A 16,826-nucleotide genomic window follows, 5' to 3' on the forward strand; every position below is an offset into this window, starting at 1 on the left:
TCCATGATTTCTAAGTAAGAGAACTTGCAAAATCACAGGGTGATTAAATATTTATTGACCTCCCTGTATGCACTGTGCAATGTTTTATAGACAATTAAAACAGCAACGGCATGACTGTTTTATAAAGTAGACTATAGGTTCATAGAGTATGTATTAAGGACTTCATTTTCACTAGAGGAAACAGCTGGTGTGATGAGGGTGAACACAGCGAAGAGTTAACTAATCAATCGCTCTTGACATTTTGTAAACTGTATTTATGAGAATGGACTGCACTGATGCAGATATAACAATTCATGGAAAAAAAAACCTGGCCTTAATCCTCCCTCTGTGATGGCTAATTTAAGACTGCACTGAAAGACAGGAAGGAGCCGATGTCTGCCGCCGCTATCATATCAAATTTAAAGGGGCCAATTACCAATTTGTGTGAGGTTTATGGAGAATTTTTAGGGGGGGCTGACTTCAAATGTTAGGGGGCCTAAAGCCTAGCGACGCCCATGTGCGTGTCCATAAGAAAACCACTTGTTAGTGAGACTCATTAGAAAAAAATGCTTCAGGTTGTTAGGGAGCATAAGGATTGAATTTGGAGTGATGGAAAAAGGTCATGTGACCTGATGAGTCCAGACTGACCCTAATCCATAACGATGGGCGTGTCAGGGTAAGAAGAGAAGCGTGTGAAGTGAAGCTCCCATTATGCATAGTGTCCACTTTACAGTACAAGCCTCTGGAGACAGTGTTATGATCTGAGATTGTTTCAGTTGCTCAGGTCTAGACTCAGCAACACTATGGGGCAATAAAATGAAGTCAGCTGACCACCTGAATGTACTGAATCATCAGGGTATCATGTCTATGGAGTTTTTCTTCCCTGATGGAACGGCCATATTTCAAGACTCAGGGAGTTTTGTTAGAATTAACTACAGTTCCGGGGGCGCTGTTGAGCTTGTGATGGAGTAGGACGTGTTTTGGGAGGCTCCGGAAGATTATTGTTAAAATTGTTATTAAATTGCGCTTTCCAGTTTAAATTTTTACTGTCATTCTTCCCCGTTAACAGTTTTATTTGTATAGCCGTCTCTAAAAGTGGTTACAATGTCCGGTAAAAACACTAAAACCCGTAGCATGACACAGTCACAACTGAGGCTTAATCCACAGGTCACGGCCTCACCTTCGCATAATTCGCCGCCGCGCGATGAACCCACTGTTTACCAGGCAGTTTCTGTGATTGACACGGGTGCCCTGAAGCTCGAGATATTGTCCTCATTGAGGAACAAACTCGCGAATATTTTAAGATGGAACTGCGTGCTGCATTGGGAGATGACTTGTCCACAATTAAATTACAGGCTGTAAAAACACAACTGGCTAATGACAAGGCCGACATTGATGCCGGACTGTCAGCGTTAAAGGTTACCGTAGGTGAGATGGTGCGCTCGCTCTCTGGTTGTACTGATATCACTGCAATGCAAAGTAAGATACAACGTCTTACAGCAGATTAAACTGGATAACAAATGCGAAAATTTGGACGCCGGATCACGTCGTAATAATATTCGCATAATCTGTGTTCCTGAGGGTCCTAACAGCTGCACTAACTTTAGCATGGCTGCGTTGCTTAAAGAGGCGCTCAGCCTGGAGAAGGGGCCGACTTTAGACAGATCTCACTGCACTCCATAGCCTGTACCAAAGCCTGGTAAACGACCTCGAGCTGTTGTGGCCAGATTTTACTACCACAGTGAATGCCTTGATGTTTTATGGCGTGCCAGAGAGTTAAGGCAGATTAAATTCAAGGAATTTAGTATTTCCATTTTTCCCCGACCACACAGCAAAAATTGCAAAAGTGGGTGCTTCTTTTAATGAGGTCCGACGACAACTCCGTAGCATTGAGGGCGCGCGCTACGGTCTGTTCTATCCAGCACAGCTGAGAATAACCTACACTGGTATAGGAAAAGATTTTCTTTTGGCCGATGAAGCAAAAGACTACATTAAAACTATCCAAACTGTGTGAACTATACTTGTAGTGTTTTAAATAGTTTGTCATATATTTAATATTTTAATTCTGTTTTATTGTTGAATAGGGGTTCTCTTTTTTTTCTCCTTTTTTAAAAGCAAAATGTGTGATCTGTTTACATTTTCTGATGCTACCTTTAGAGGTGTTTCTGATGCACACCTCTATAAAAGCTTCTTATTTTGCAAAGTTAGTTTTTTATTGATATATTGCATTCCAGCTCCTAGGTCGTCTTGGGACCAAATATTTAACTCATGCCAAAGATGTATTATTATGCATGTTTGGTCAATGTATGAGGGGTGATCCTAGGAGTATTCACCTCTAGGGTTTTCTTTTTTGTTGTTGTTGCTGTTGTTTTTTCTTATAGGATGGTCATCATTTACCTATACATTATTATAAGCTGGGGATGAGGATACTTCTATTTTCGTATTTTTTTTGTTCTATTTAATCTGTGGATGCCTTTTTATTTTCCCTAGTTTTTTTCCCCCTTCTACATTGGGCTCACTCTCCGAGTCGTGGCCACGGTTTCTGTGAGAGCGACTTTTGTTTTAGTTAGTTTACCTTGCTGTCTCCTAGGGTTTGTTAGGATGGAGACTTTAGGTTTGTGTTTTATGTATGTTTGTGAATGTGTTTGTGTGTGTGTGTGTGCGCGTGTGGGGGTGGGGGAAGCCAGTGTCATCCTTCTGGCTCTGCGAATCATTTTCACATTTTTTGGATAAATTGCTAATTGTATGGCCCAAGTTTAGCTGGGAGTATTACACCCATCCGTTTCCTTAGCTGGAACATCAGAGGTATGGGTAACCCAATTAAAAGATCTAGGGTATATAATCACCTAAAACGTTTACATACTGATATAGTGTTTTTACAAGAAACACATCTTCAAGTTTAGGACCTTTTTTTTTTTCATATTCCTTTGCATAGGCTTCTTTGTCCTTGGGTAGGTCAAATTTTTCATTCTAATTTTAAGTCTAAATCTCGGGGTGTGGCCATAATAGTTAACAAAAAGATACAGTTTTCACCCAGCCATATAATTGCTGACAGAAATTGCAGGTATCTTATTGTTGCAGGCACACCAAGGTTTTGTTGGTAAATGTCTATGCTCCAACTTCGATGATCCAGATTTTGCGAATAAATTACTAAGTAGTCTTCCCTGCTTAAACACCCACTTGATAATTTTTGAGGGAGATTTAAATTGTGTTTCTGATTCAGTTTTGGATCGCTCTAGCTCTCGCGTTGTGTGCCAATCTGCCATGTCTAAAATATTTTTTGATTTCATGTCACAGAATGGCCTTGTAGACACATGGAGATTCCGTAATCCTGTAAATAAAAAATTCAAATTTTTTTCCTCAGGTGCATCATTCATATTCTAGAATTGATTATTTTTTCATTGATGGTCATCTTAATCCTTCTGTTGTTGGACTTGGACTCTCCATTATCTCGTGAAGAAATCATAGTTTCAATTAAGGCAATGCAGTCTAATAAAGCTCCAAGCCCAGACAGTTTTCCAATTGAGTTTTATAAAAAGTTTATAGATAAATTGGCACCATTGCTTCTTGGTGTGTTAAATGAATTCTTAGACCTGGGCTCATTACCATCTACTTTTAACCAAACCTTAATTGCTTCTCTTCTTAAAAAGGGAAAGGATCCCTTTCAATGTGGATCATATAGGCCATTATCATTGCTAAATGCTGATGTGAAAGTTCTGGCTAAAGTAATTGCATCCCATTTAGAGGATGTATTACCACATGTTATACCTGAGGAGCAAACCGGTTTCATAAAAGGACAGCATTTGTTTTTTAATACTCGTACACTTTTTAATATAATTTACTCCAAACAAACATCTGTATCTCCTGAGGTTGTAATTTCACTGGATGCTAAGAAAGCTTAGCAAAAGAGTGGGAATTCTTGTTTGCACTATTAAAGAAATTTGGGTTTGGTGATAAATGTATTTCTTGGATTTATATTTACATTTGGGCATTTGGCAGACGCTCTTATCCAGAGCGACTTACATTTTTATCTCATTACACAACTGAGCAGTTGAAGGTTAAGGGCCTTGCTCAAGGGCCCAACAGTGGCAACTTGGTGGTTGTGGGGTTTGAACCTGAGATCGTCCGAACCGTAATCCAATGCCTTAAGCACTGAGCTACCCCTGGCCACGGATTTGCCTCCTTTACAAATCCACGCAAGCTAGTGTTCATACAAATGATATAAGCTCTGATTATTTTACTTTTGGGAGTGGTACCCGGCAGGGGTGCCCAGTGCCACCACTGCTTTTTGCCCTTGCTATTGAACCATTGTCTATAAAGCTTAGATCTTCTCTTGCTTTTGAAGGTATTATTCGTAATGGGTTGGAGCAAAAATTATCCCTATATGCCAATGACTTCTTGTTACACATGACTGATCCTACAGCCTCTATTCCTGTTATTTTAACCATTTTGGATGATTTTGGTTCTTTCTCTGGGTATAAACTAAATTTGCATAAGAGTGAATACTACCCAATTAATAATAGTGCTTTACAACTTCAGCATCTAAACCTGCCTTTTAAACTCAACTGTTCAGGCTTTAAATATCTTGGTATTACAGTGATTCATTCTTTATCTGATCTTTCTCATGCCAACTTCTCTCTTATTTCTAATGTAAAATCTGATATGCAGAGATGGAGCAATCTACCTCTTTCTTTAACAGGAGAAATCGTTGCAGTTAAAATAACCATTCTTCCTAAATTTCTTTATTTTTACAATCACTTTCTTTATTTCTTCCTAAGTATTTTTTTTTATTTCTTAGATGAAATCATAATCTCTTTTCTTTGAGCTGGGAAACCTCATAGAATCCATAAGACCTTACTACAGAGATGTAGACTTAGTGGTGGACTAGCTCTGCCTAATTTATAAAATTTTATACTGGGCTGCACAGATCCTAAAATAAAATTTTTGGATAAACTCATCTGTATCCCTATGGTGCAAATTAGAGTTACTGTCTTGTAAACCATCCTACTGTATATATTAGCTCTACTTTGACCTCCTTTTTTCAATCAAACCCGCTCAATACACTGATAACCCAGTGGTACTTAATACACTTAAGATTTTGTCTTAGTTTAGACGGCACTTTAAATTTGGATCTGCGTCAGCGTCTATTGCATAAAAATCATTTGTTTCCCCCGTCACTTTTTGATTCAACATTCTTATCATGGCATGACAAAGGCATCACAAATTTTTATAATTTGTATGAAGATGGAGTATTTAAAAGTTTTGCTAGTCTGTCCTCGGAGTATGAGCTGGCTGCAGCTAATTTCTTTCGTTACCTGCAAGTTCGGAACTTTGTATCCAAGCGTTTGTATCCTAGTTTTCCTTCTATATCTCCCGACAGCCCTGGGAAAATCTGATCACCATCAAAATCGATATCAGCGAGGTGTAATATTAAGAATATATTATTCTATTTTATTTTTTGGTGATTGTAAAATCGGTAAAACCAGAGCTGCTTGGGAAAATGAATTGGAATTGCAGTTGAGTGAGGAATGTTGGGAGAAAGCTATAGATTATTTTGCAAGCTTACAGGTACTGCCTGAATGGTTATCTGGACTGGGTCAAGCATCGGATTGTATGTATGACCAATCTAAAAACAGATTAGTTTGAGCAGAAAAATGCTAGGGTGAAAAAAAAAAAATTAAAAGAAGTAACTACAGTTCCAATGAAATAATCATAGACGTTATGTTGATGTTTTTTTAAATGCTGTAATATTAGTTATAGTCTATACGAGGACACAAAAACTCTAATTTACTGTTTTAGTGAAAGGACATAAAAACATAACTGTGAATCTTACCAGTATAAAGACTCTTATTCCTCTAGGTTTTTCTAATGGCCTTCCGCTCAAATTGCTTTTGACTTTTTTTTTTTTTTTTTTTTACATTTTTTTCATACTGTAAGCCATGAAGACATTTTATGTTTTAAATGTTTTTCCCTAACTAACAATTTATCAGCAGCGTGCACAATGAAATAATTTAGAAAAATAAAATTAGCTTTTTAGATCTTCCATCAGGAGTCAATTTATCTGTAACCAACCATGAGAATTATATATACTGTATATATATATATATATATATATATACACACACACGCACATATACGCACACAGTATATATATATATATATATATATATATTTTTTTTTTTGTTTGTTTGTTTTTGTTTTTAAACCGGACATTTTTTTACGTTAAACACAAAGCCAATGAGAGAGACCAAGGCAAAGAGAAAACAGAAAAAAAAGACACGTCAGCAGCTTAGTAAAGCCATCCAATCCAAGTGACCTTGGTTCTGGAACTTTAACTGAGTTTCATATTAGTCTATATACACACACACTTGAGATAAACTCAGGTTGGGCTTGTTAATGAGCTGATCAGTTGATTTGGGTGTGATTAAAAGCTAAAAACATGCAAAGGAGACACTGGCAGTGAGACTATGTGGAACCACTGATCCAATTCATTCAGACGCTCTACCTCATGCAGTATGACATAAGACTGCACCAATGTGGCATATTGAAAATTAATTCATTGTCCTTCCATCACTTCTGAGCTGCTGAGAAGTGCCCCCATGGCACGACGCCATCACCACCATGCTTCACTGCGGGGATGGCACTTCACAGCACAAGACATGATTTTCTTCAGACATCACATTTGATGTTTAGCCCAGAGTGTTCGATTTTTTTTCTCATCAGAACACAAAGTCTTTCCCTCATGCTCTCAGTGTCAGCTGCACACCTGTTTCTTATACAGGAGGAGTATCCATTCACACCGTAGAGATGTAGGTTTCGGGAAACTGCGTTCCTTTCTGACAGGTTCTCTTATCGCTCTGGAGCTCTGTTAGATTCCGTTCGCTAGTTCCTGACCACTTTATAAAAATGAAAAAAAAAATAATAATAATTATATATATATATATATATATATATATATATATATATATATATCATAATATACAGTATAGATATGCACAAGTCAAAACTGACTTACAGGAGTCTCTATTGAAAGGACATCCTGATGTTTTTTAATTTTCTATTTTCTGTAAAGCTGTCCTCTTTCCGTAAAGAGTCCACTGTAAAAACCACCATGCAAATGCAACTTAGATGATATTAAAATAAATGACGGTTGAGTAGGTCAGCGACTGAGTGTAGTGTTGTTCAAGATCCTTAGGGCGTTTTCACATTAGGGCTTCACATTAGGGATTGTTTCTAAAAACACTTTATCCCAAAGTCCCAAAGTTCAGTTTAATCAGTGAGAATGCTCAGGAACTTTATCCACAATGGCTGTGTTAGATTAATTTAGATTAATCTAAATTTAGATAAATTTAGATTAATCTCTTAAAATATTTCGTTCGCAGCTTTCAGCTTCAGATGCATCCATTTTGCGCCCTGCAACACATAAAACTAGGGCTGGACTATATGGCAAAAATTTATATCACGATATATTTCTTAATTTTGGTCGATACGATATAATTCCGATATCGATATGGACAATACTAAAAAGCCTCAGGAAAAAACTGCCGAGGACACACACAATAAATGTCTGCAAACTGAATTTGCATATAATACCTCCAGACTCCTCCTATTAAAATTATATATAAACAAGAAATGTGAAATAAACTATCAAATCATTAAAACTCTCAGGCTCAGCTTATTAGTAGAATTAGCAGAAGCGCACACACACAAACACACACACAGTCCCCACCCACCCCCAAATCCTTTCGGCTTTGCACACACAGACATACACACTCTCTGCCTTACACACAAACTCCGCTCAGTCGCAAAACACGAGAGGAGAGAAAAATGGATCTTTACCCTCTATAAAACTTGCTTTTGCTTTATACGCACACTGTACAAACACGCTAACAAACACAAAATTAAATATGTTTCCCACACACGTGGTCACAGTGTTATAAAACAGAACACACGTGCACGGATGTTGATTATACCACTAAGACCCAGCAGGGTCTTACCTACAATTCCGCAGCGCAAGAGAGAGAAAAAACGTTGTCTCATATGTTCAAATGTATATAGAAATATCGGAAATGTGTTTAAAAATCATATCACGGTTATTGAAAAAAAAATCTATTGCGATATATATTGATATCAAATTATTGTCCAGCCCTACATAAAATGTATTAAAATTGTACTTGTTTCTGAAGAATAAGAGGAATAAAACACTTCAGGACATTTGTTACAAGAACTCGGCTTTATCATGAGCCCCTGCTGATTATTTTCCAACAACAGCACAAAGTGAGATTTTTACATTAATAAATGAATTCATCAAAAAAAAGTGAGAAAGTAAAAAATTTAAAAGTCAAATAATTCCAAACTAAAAGTTTAGAAAGACATATATATATTTAATATATATATATATATATATATATATATATATATATATATATATTAATTTATATATATTAATTACTTTTAATAAGTTTACAGTTTTGATCAGAATAATGAAGGAGAAAAATCTGAACCCTTGTAGTCTCTCTGACCTTTTCATTCAAAATATCAACATTCTGATTACAAAGCCTCAGCGCAAATATCTGGAGGAAAGATATTCATTTATTTATTAAATAGAAATTCTTAGACAGGCTCTACAAACAAACTAACAATTGCTAGATTGTGAAATATTGAAGTTGGCATTATTGTCCTTTGCACTTCATGCTTTATGTCACGGACGCGGATTAAAGTGAAAGATTTTCAGTGATGAACCCAGAGACCTCGAATGCTTTAAAGGTAGTAAAGATTTTTCGCTTTTTTTGTTTTTAAACTGTTTACCTTTTAACTTTAATCTTCTTACAAGAGTTCAGCTAACAGTCTGGAGGAGGATCGGTAGCGATTCAAAGTGGATCATGACCAACGAACGACAAAAGAGAAAAAGAAAAAACAGGAAGTAAAATAAAAGATGAAAGAAAAATAGTGTCTCGTCAATGTCAGATGTTCCCTCCACAACGATTTCAACTGAGGCGATTACAAAGCGCTGTTACATTCTGCCACATCCTCACAGCAAGTGGATCAAACCAAGAAAATGGACAAGTTCTAGTTTGATATTGTTTAATTTTTTTTTTCACGCTTTCATTGTTTTCGCATTTTTTCCACGTTTAAGAAAACAAGAAAAATCACTATTCTGATGTATCATATTCAACTGTTTTTGCTTTTTTTCTTAGCTAGGGAATGTTTTTTTTTTTATTATTTATTAATGCCAATTAAATTTTGTTCTCATATACCGTCATCTAAAACAAACCAGACAAATTCTTATTTTGTGACAAACAAATTTTACATACAGCATCTTTGTACCTGACTAAAAAGTTATGAAACATGAACAGATTAATGTGTCTCTGTTCCTTGATTAGTGTACAGTATGCACCTCTGCGACTGACCTGGATAGCTGCCATGGAAGACAAAGCAGAGGTAAAGGTGAAACTTTTATCACTTTTAGAGTTCCACTTTAATAGAACATCTGAGACAAGCTGTTCCATTAAAGTGGAACTGGCTCTCTTACACTCACACACACACTAGGAAATATACAATTAACTCACTGTATTCCCTCACGGCATTAGGCTCATGCCTGAACACATTCCACTTTGCACATAAACACTTTACGGTATTTGAAAGACTACGAACTGCATCTCTTACCTTGTGCACAGCACTAACACAAATGATTTACAATCTACACTTACCTTTTTGGACACACTTTAACCCAACTACAACCAACCGCATGAAACATGGAGCAAGATATTAACATCGCCTGTACAGTGTGCAGTCTGAAATAGGCGTGGCCTAAGACTCTTATGAGCACACTTGATTCAGTGGTTATGTCAGTGAATGTTTGGAAACCAAATACGAATTAATCACAGCTCTACAGCCAATCAGGGGCGTCTGTGAGCTCGCGCATGCGGAAGGAGCGGCTAGTGCTTTCCTCAGGGTGTGTTACTCCGCCCCTAACGGTGTGTAAGCGAGCAGTCATTAACTCATTAATTTGAAGTGCACTATGACCAAAATGAAAAAAGAAAAAGAGCGCATGAGTTTTTTTGTTAAAAAAATAAATTTAGGCCTCCGAGTGCCGCAGTGGTTAAGCGCTCGCCCTATCATCCGGGGAGCGCTGGTTGGCCGAACTCTCTCAGGGGGGAGGGATGAGAGGTACTTGCCCTCCCACATTAATCTTGGCTCTACAGCCAATCAGGGGCGTCTGTGAGCTCGTGCACGCGGAAGGAGCGGCTAGCGCTTTCCTCCGAGTGTGTTACTCCGCCCATAATGGTGCGTGGGCGAGCAGTTCGAAAAGATGCGGTCGGCTGACGTCACGCGGTTCGGAGGAAACACGTGATAGTCTTCGCCCTCCCGGCTAAGTGGTAGTAGCAGCCTTAATGTGGGAGCCCCCAAGTGACGGGGAGGAATTGGCTACAACTAATATTGGGGAGAAAATTGAAAAAAAAAAAAAAAAAAAACAGAAAAAATTAAACAATAAAAAATTGTATTTGTTTAAAAATAAGTGTTTTTATAATTTTTATTTGTAAATAAGGTTTCATGTGTGAGCAATAGAGACAACACACAAACACAGATTAAACCTTATTTATCTTATTAAAACATTTTTATACCAAAATAAAGAAGCAAAATCCAATCTATAAACGCGCAAAAGTTTTTGCAGTATTGCTCAATAGCATCTCCGCTATTTACTGGTATTTTAACTCCATCCAAATACACCAATAACACCAATATTTTGTGCACCCCTGACCATCACATCCACATGTTTCTTTACTAAGGCTACGTTTACACTGCAGGTCTCGATGCCCAATTCTGATTTGTTGCCTATATCTGATTTTTTTGACCGTCTGTTTACACGTTCTTTCAACTATGACTCATATCCGATTCATGAGTTTACACTCGCCATGCCATCTGAAACATCGCGCATACTTAAAGGGATGTTCTTGCGTTACACACTAGCCAAGATAGACGAAGGTGAAGTATGCTTAAAGCTCTGCGATATATGCAAAGTTCGCGAAACGTCACCATGGTTTTAAAACGGAGGAGGAGAAAAAAACGGCATTAATTGCAGCCTGTACATATGCTTCATTCACCAAATACTGATTACTTAATTTTATTTAGCCCTAATAAGCATTAAAAATAGGGGGGCTGGGTGCTTTTTCTTTTTAATGTCACCTGCGATGTTATAATTCCACACGCGCTTCCACCGGAGAATAACATTACGTCATTAAACCGCGAAGAAGTCACAGTTTTAATGACGTACAGAACGCAATGACTCAGGAAATCCGATCTGTCTGTTTACACGACAATCACATTAGCACATATCTGATTTATATCTGATTTATTTCCACATATGAAGTAGGCCTAAAACTGATCTCAAAATATCGGAATGCATGCGTTTTTTTTCCTGTTTACATGGACATAGAATATATCTGATGTGTGAGCTTTAATCATTTCCAGTCGGTGCGTGACAGTGTCCCTGTGTACAAAGCAAGATCCATTAAGACATAGAGGTGTTGAGGTAGTTGGAGTGGAAGAATTGACAGAACTTAACCCTGTTTCGCACCTTAATGATGAACCGGAACTGGAGTCTCCTTCATACCCAAACATCAGCTAATGATCTCATTACCGCTCTTGTAGCTTAAAGAATATAAATCCCAAACAGCAATGAGAAGAATGAATATGAAATTAATAAAAGTATGTGCACCATATATTGTGTAGAATTAGTTTAAAAAGCAATTGAATACTTTGTGTTTAAATAACAATGGCTCACTTGATGGCAACCGGGGAATAAAGAAAAGAATTGCAGCAGCTAAACAATGTAAAGAGAAAGTGGTTTATTATTGGTGCACAACTATCAAATTAAATATTTTAAGCAGAATATAAACTCCCATGGGATACAGTATGATTGTGAATAATACATTATAATATTAACATCAGAATAAATTCCAGCAATTTTTCGGAAAATAACTGGAAAGTTTTTTGTTAGTATCGCGGTATCTTTTTAGCGAAAGGATAAAAACCTACTTACAAACAATACTGAAAGAAAGAAGCTGATTAAGTAAAACTGCTTCTTTTTTCCAATCTTAATAAAAAGGTAAGCATTATATTAACATATCATTAAACTCAAGCAACTCTTATCTTCTGCAGTTCTCAACAGCGCATCAAACAAATTACCAATTATCATCTGATTTTTTTTATTCTATCATGGGCTTCATCCTCTCCTTTACGCTTTATCAGGTCCTCTTTATTCATGTCTAAAATAACACACTGTTTTATAAGTGTCTTTTTTTTTATTAAATAATACAACATCAAAATAAAACAGACTGCAATCAAAAGCATTTATTGTTGTCACCTCCCTAATTCAGCGCTGAGCCAGACACACATACCGGTGGTGAACAAAGGGCCAAGGACAGGATGAAAATACACTCTCACTCATTCACTCTCTCTCTTACACACACACACCATCCTAATAACGCCTAACTGCAAGCTCTCACACACTCTTACTCCGTCCCCGCTCGTATTCACAGTTAATCTATCCAGTAATTGGCCCAATTCTGTCCATGTCTTAATTAAAAGGAGTCTAGCACTTGTAAAAGCACCTGTCTCTTTGTGAATGAGCAAAGAAGAGAGTTAAAGACAAGAGAAGCAGAAAAAGCACACAGATGACAGAGGATGTGAGACGGCATGTTACTGCCAAAAATAAAATAGAAATAAATAAATTAATTAATAAATAAGAGCAGAAAACAGAGCGCAGAAGACAGCAAATAACTGACAAAACAGCACAGAACAAATAACGAGTGAAAAACTACTAAGAGAGACAGCGAGAGATTGAATCATTTATCCCTCACTTAATTCTGTTCCTCAATCTCACCATAAATGTCATTATGTTTCGTCAAAATGCCTGGCCAAAACCAGCCCACTTTCACAGGAGGACACAATTTGACTGACGGGGCAGAAGACCAATCAGACACGACACATGACATGAGATGAGATGGATCAACTTCAACAGGTGTGTTTTATTACATTTACAACTCTGTTTTGCTGAACACCGCATACTCTCTGCAGCTTCTCAGGACAAGCTTACAAACATTCAGCATCAGAGGTAAAGGTTTAAAATTATCCGCTTGCCAAACTAGCTGTTATCTAACGTTATTTCAGCTATCTTTTCCAGCTAGGCTTCTTACAGGCTTGCAAAAAACATATTTTAAAAAGCTTTTGCCTTAGCCAGCAACGTGTTTAGAATCAGATTTAAGTTGAACACATCAGTTGTGGATGAATTTGGCCAGGACACTAACCATTCATGAGCTCTGGTTTGACTCGGGCTGCCATCCTGCGCATGCCAACAACAATTCGTCCTGCAACGACAGCACTCACGAAGGTACAACATTTCATTCATCCACATAAGTTGCTGTATGTTTATGTTTTATGTTTCGAGTGGCCCTGTTATTGAACACGGTTTTTATTCATGACTGTGACAGAAAGACAGAGAGACAGAGAGAAGCAAAGGGGGCAAAGCTATGCCCAATTCTTCACTAATGTTCACCACTATATAAAGGTACAGCGATTTACAGAGAATAATCCATGATGTATATAGGACAGGTAGCACTAAAACTTGTTTTCTTTCTCTCTTTTCTTTTTTGGAAACCTACACGTACTAACCTAGTTCTATATTACATGTCTGATCAGTCTCATCAAAACATTTTTTTAAGTATGGTATCTCACAGAATAATTAGGGCTCTGCTTTGACAGATTTATGATTATTTTTCTAGTGCATGAGAGTGGAAATATTAAAACCCACAACAGTAGCGATTCTGAAATACAAATTTTAGTCTTGTGTCACCGCTAATGTGTGTAAACGTATACAGTATATGAGCTTAAAAGGCAATCCTAGAGCATACAGGTGGGATTAAAGACAGCATGTGTCATGTAACTTCTACTGTAGCAAAGGCAAATCAACATTCACTTCACCTGCCCATGTTTTTTTTTTTTTTTCAAAGCAACAGTATATGCATTGATGCTCTGATGCACATTTTTCACATAGACAGACTGTGTTGTGTTAAACAGAGAAGTGGGAGGTAAATGTGTATTTGTCAACTGTACATAAGTACATATTTTATTTACTTGAGCAGTTTTACTAGAGGATACTTTTTACTTTTACTCTGCTCAAAATAGCAGTGAATATCTGGACTTTTACTTAACTACATTTCTGCATGCCGTTGTGTTACGTAACCAAAGTGGCATGTAGTATTTGAAGTGGGAATTTCGCCATCTGCTGACTATTATGTGTAATGCGGAATTACGTGACTTGCCTTTGCTTTGAGACATGGCTAATAAACTAACAGGTGTTTTTTAACCAATGAAAAAGGCTACTGTGAGTCCTATACTTTATACTTAAATGGGTAGTTCTGCCCTTTCCTTAAGTACACAAGTAAACTTAGAACTTTTACTTAAGTAATATTTGCTCTAGGCAATCAATATTTTTACTCAAGTACAAGATGTGAGCACTTTGCCCACCTCTTCTTAAACATCATGCCTCCTGTAACTGAAGAGTGGTGGGGTACTACATAAAAACTTAGAAAAGGGGGCAAGAGAAATTAATTAATTTTTTGCACATTAGGGATGCACCACCACCATAAAACTCTATTTATCCTACCGTGCGCATTTTAGACTTGTTGCTACTCTTGGTCACTTTCTATTTTCAAAAGCGTGAAAAATGTTAATTTGTTTTCTTTTGCTTATTTCTATGCTACTTATTTTCTGCTAACACAAAATGTAAGCTAAATGTGAAAAAGCTAGAAATCTTACCAACGTATACACAATGCGTATAAGACCACGGTGTTGCTTTAAATTCACCTGATCTGAGGGAAATTAAGCGGCTGTTTAAACACTGAGAAGTCTGAGGAGAATAGCAGGCCATCTTCATCTGTGCTAAAGCTTTTATTTACTAACACGTCCCTAACTGTGCTGATTAATTCTAAATATCTGATGGAAGCTTAACATCAACTCACTGTTACACAAACCCATGCATGGGTAAATGCTTGAGCACTTTTTATTAGTAAAATGCTTAAAATTATTTTTTCCCCCAAACTTTAATATTGTTTTCCATGACATTCTCACCTGATTTGATGTTTTCACATCCGTGTAAACCCTGGTTAACAACCAGCACACAATACTCGGATCGCAGATTTTTTTTCATAATAGCATACAGTTACTATTATTAAATACCCCAGGATACAATATTACCCTATAACCACCCTACCCTAGCTTGAACTGTCCTGACATTAATACACAGACACTCTAATACATTCTCTCCCTCTCGTGCGCACACACACACAAACCCAATGATAAATAACTTTCACGTGACATACAATGTCTAGGTGTGTGTGTGTGTGTTAATCCAGTGCCATCAAGGGCTTAATTGCATTTAACCTTTTCCTCTTTACCACCTCCTTAAAAATATCCCTCTGAGTGAGCGAGTAAGTGTGTGTGTGTGTGTGTGTGTGTGTATGAGTGCACCTGTGCCTCTACTGGAGATAACATACAGCATCAACAATAACAACAGATGTTTATCTTCTGATCAGGAAACTGTATAATAAAGTACAGGTATAAAAACACAACTGTCAGCTTCTTAACTACTGAATATATCGTTTCCACACATTTTTTTTTATTTAAGCTTCTACTTACTGCCTAACTTTTTAATTAATTCTAAAGCTCTTACCCTTTCATAATGTCCTGGACTCTTTTATTGGTTATAAAGATACTCTGTGATAAAGAGATACAATTTATTGAATAATGATAATTTCTAAATGTCTAATCACACTTTACGATAGATCCACGAGCCTGTATTTGATATGTCATATTTCTGATTTATTTGGGTTTGTTTTACAAAACACCATAAGGAACCAATCAATGTATTTGTATAGGGTGAAACTAACAAACAAATCATTATAAAATAAAATAATCCAGGCAAACACATGCAAGAAAGTATAAGTAAAATGCATACAACAGATCTTGTGCAGTTTCTATGTGACATAATTAACGTTAAGGTGATATTTTTAATAACTATACATTAGACTTGAGTATGAATCCTACAGTATATATTTTTGCCAGTGACGTCACTAGGCGCCCATACTAATTGATATACAATTTCGGTCTATTAACAAATTCAACGTCTTTTAAAAAGTTAATAAGGACAACAGTGGCTTGTTTTAAGGCATAATTAAATAGGTTTTCGATGTTTCAAAGTTGCTTTCGTGGCCATTTTGCGCGTTAAAGGGGTTAAATGTATCTCAGAAGAGAGAGTTAGCCATGATGCTAAAGTTAAGTTTCTTTCCCTCAGACGCTCACTCAGGTGGTGACAGTTTAACGGCTGGTGCGCGCGACCGCACAAAAACGGTCAAAAAACCAATCAATCTAACAAACTTGTGGAAATATGACCAAAACTAGAGTACATCTTGCGTCAATAAACGCAAATGCTGATTTTTAAAAGCGAATTATTTTCCGAAACTCACCCGGTTAATAGGAACAGCTGCACGCACTGCTCGCGTCCGCTCCGTTCTACCGCTGATTTGCGAGCGCGCGCGCCCGCGTGGACAGGAGAGTCGAGGGGGCGGGGCCGCGGCGACGTGCACTGCGCTGTGTGAGAGAGAGAGAGCGAGAGCGCGCACACAGAGCGGGAGCGCGCTCCACACTGTACAACTTTCCTAATCCTGCTGTTGAATGTTTAATGCGTTGTTTTATTAAACTTATTAAATAAAGAAGGACGTTGTTTAAATGCTTTCCTGCACACGGATGAAGCCTCATTATATCTCAAAGAAACGCATGCTGTTAGG

The 16,826-nt window shown here is 37.3% G+C and overlaps 1 protein-coding gene across 1 annotated transcript in view; it reads right to left on the minus strand.

The window, feature by feature from the left end:
• The window catches only part of esr2b (estrogen receptor 2b), a 32,386-nt gene extending 15,830 nt beyond the window's left edge, over positions 1-16,556 (minus strand). The window contains exon 1 of the mRNA XM_053501697.1: positions 16,506-16,556. The gene's annotated coding sequence lies outside the window, so the exon portion shown is untranslated. The remainder of the gene's footprint in view (positions 1-16,505) is intronic.
• Positions 16,557-16,826: the final 270 nt, after the last annotated feature.

Source organism: Clarias gariepinus, chromosome 8 (assembly GCF_024256425.1).
Source record: "Clarias gariepinus isolate MV-2021 ecotype Netherlands chromosome 8, CGAR_prim_01v2, whole genome shotgun sequence".
Classification (NCBI taxonomy): Eukaryota; Metazoa; Chordata; class Actinopteri; order Siluriformes; family Clariidae; genus Clarias; species Clarias gariepinus.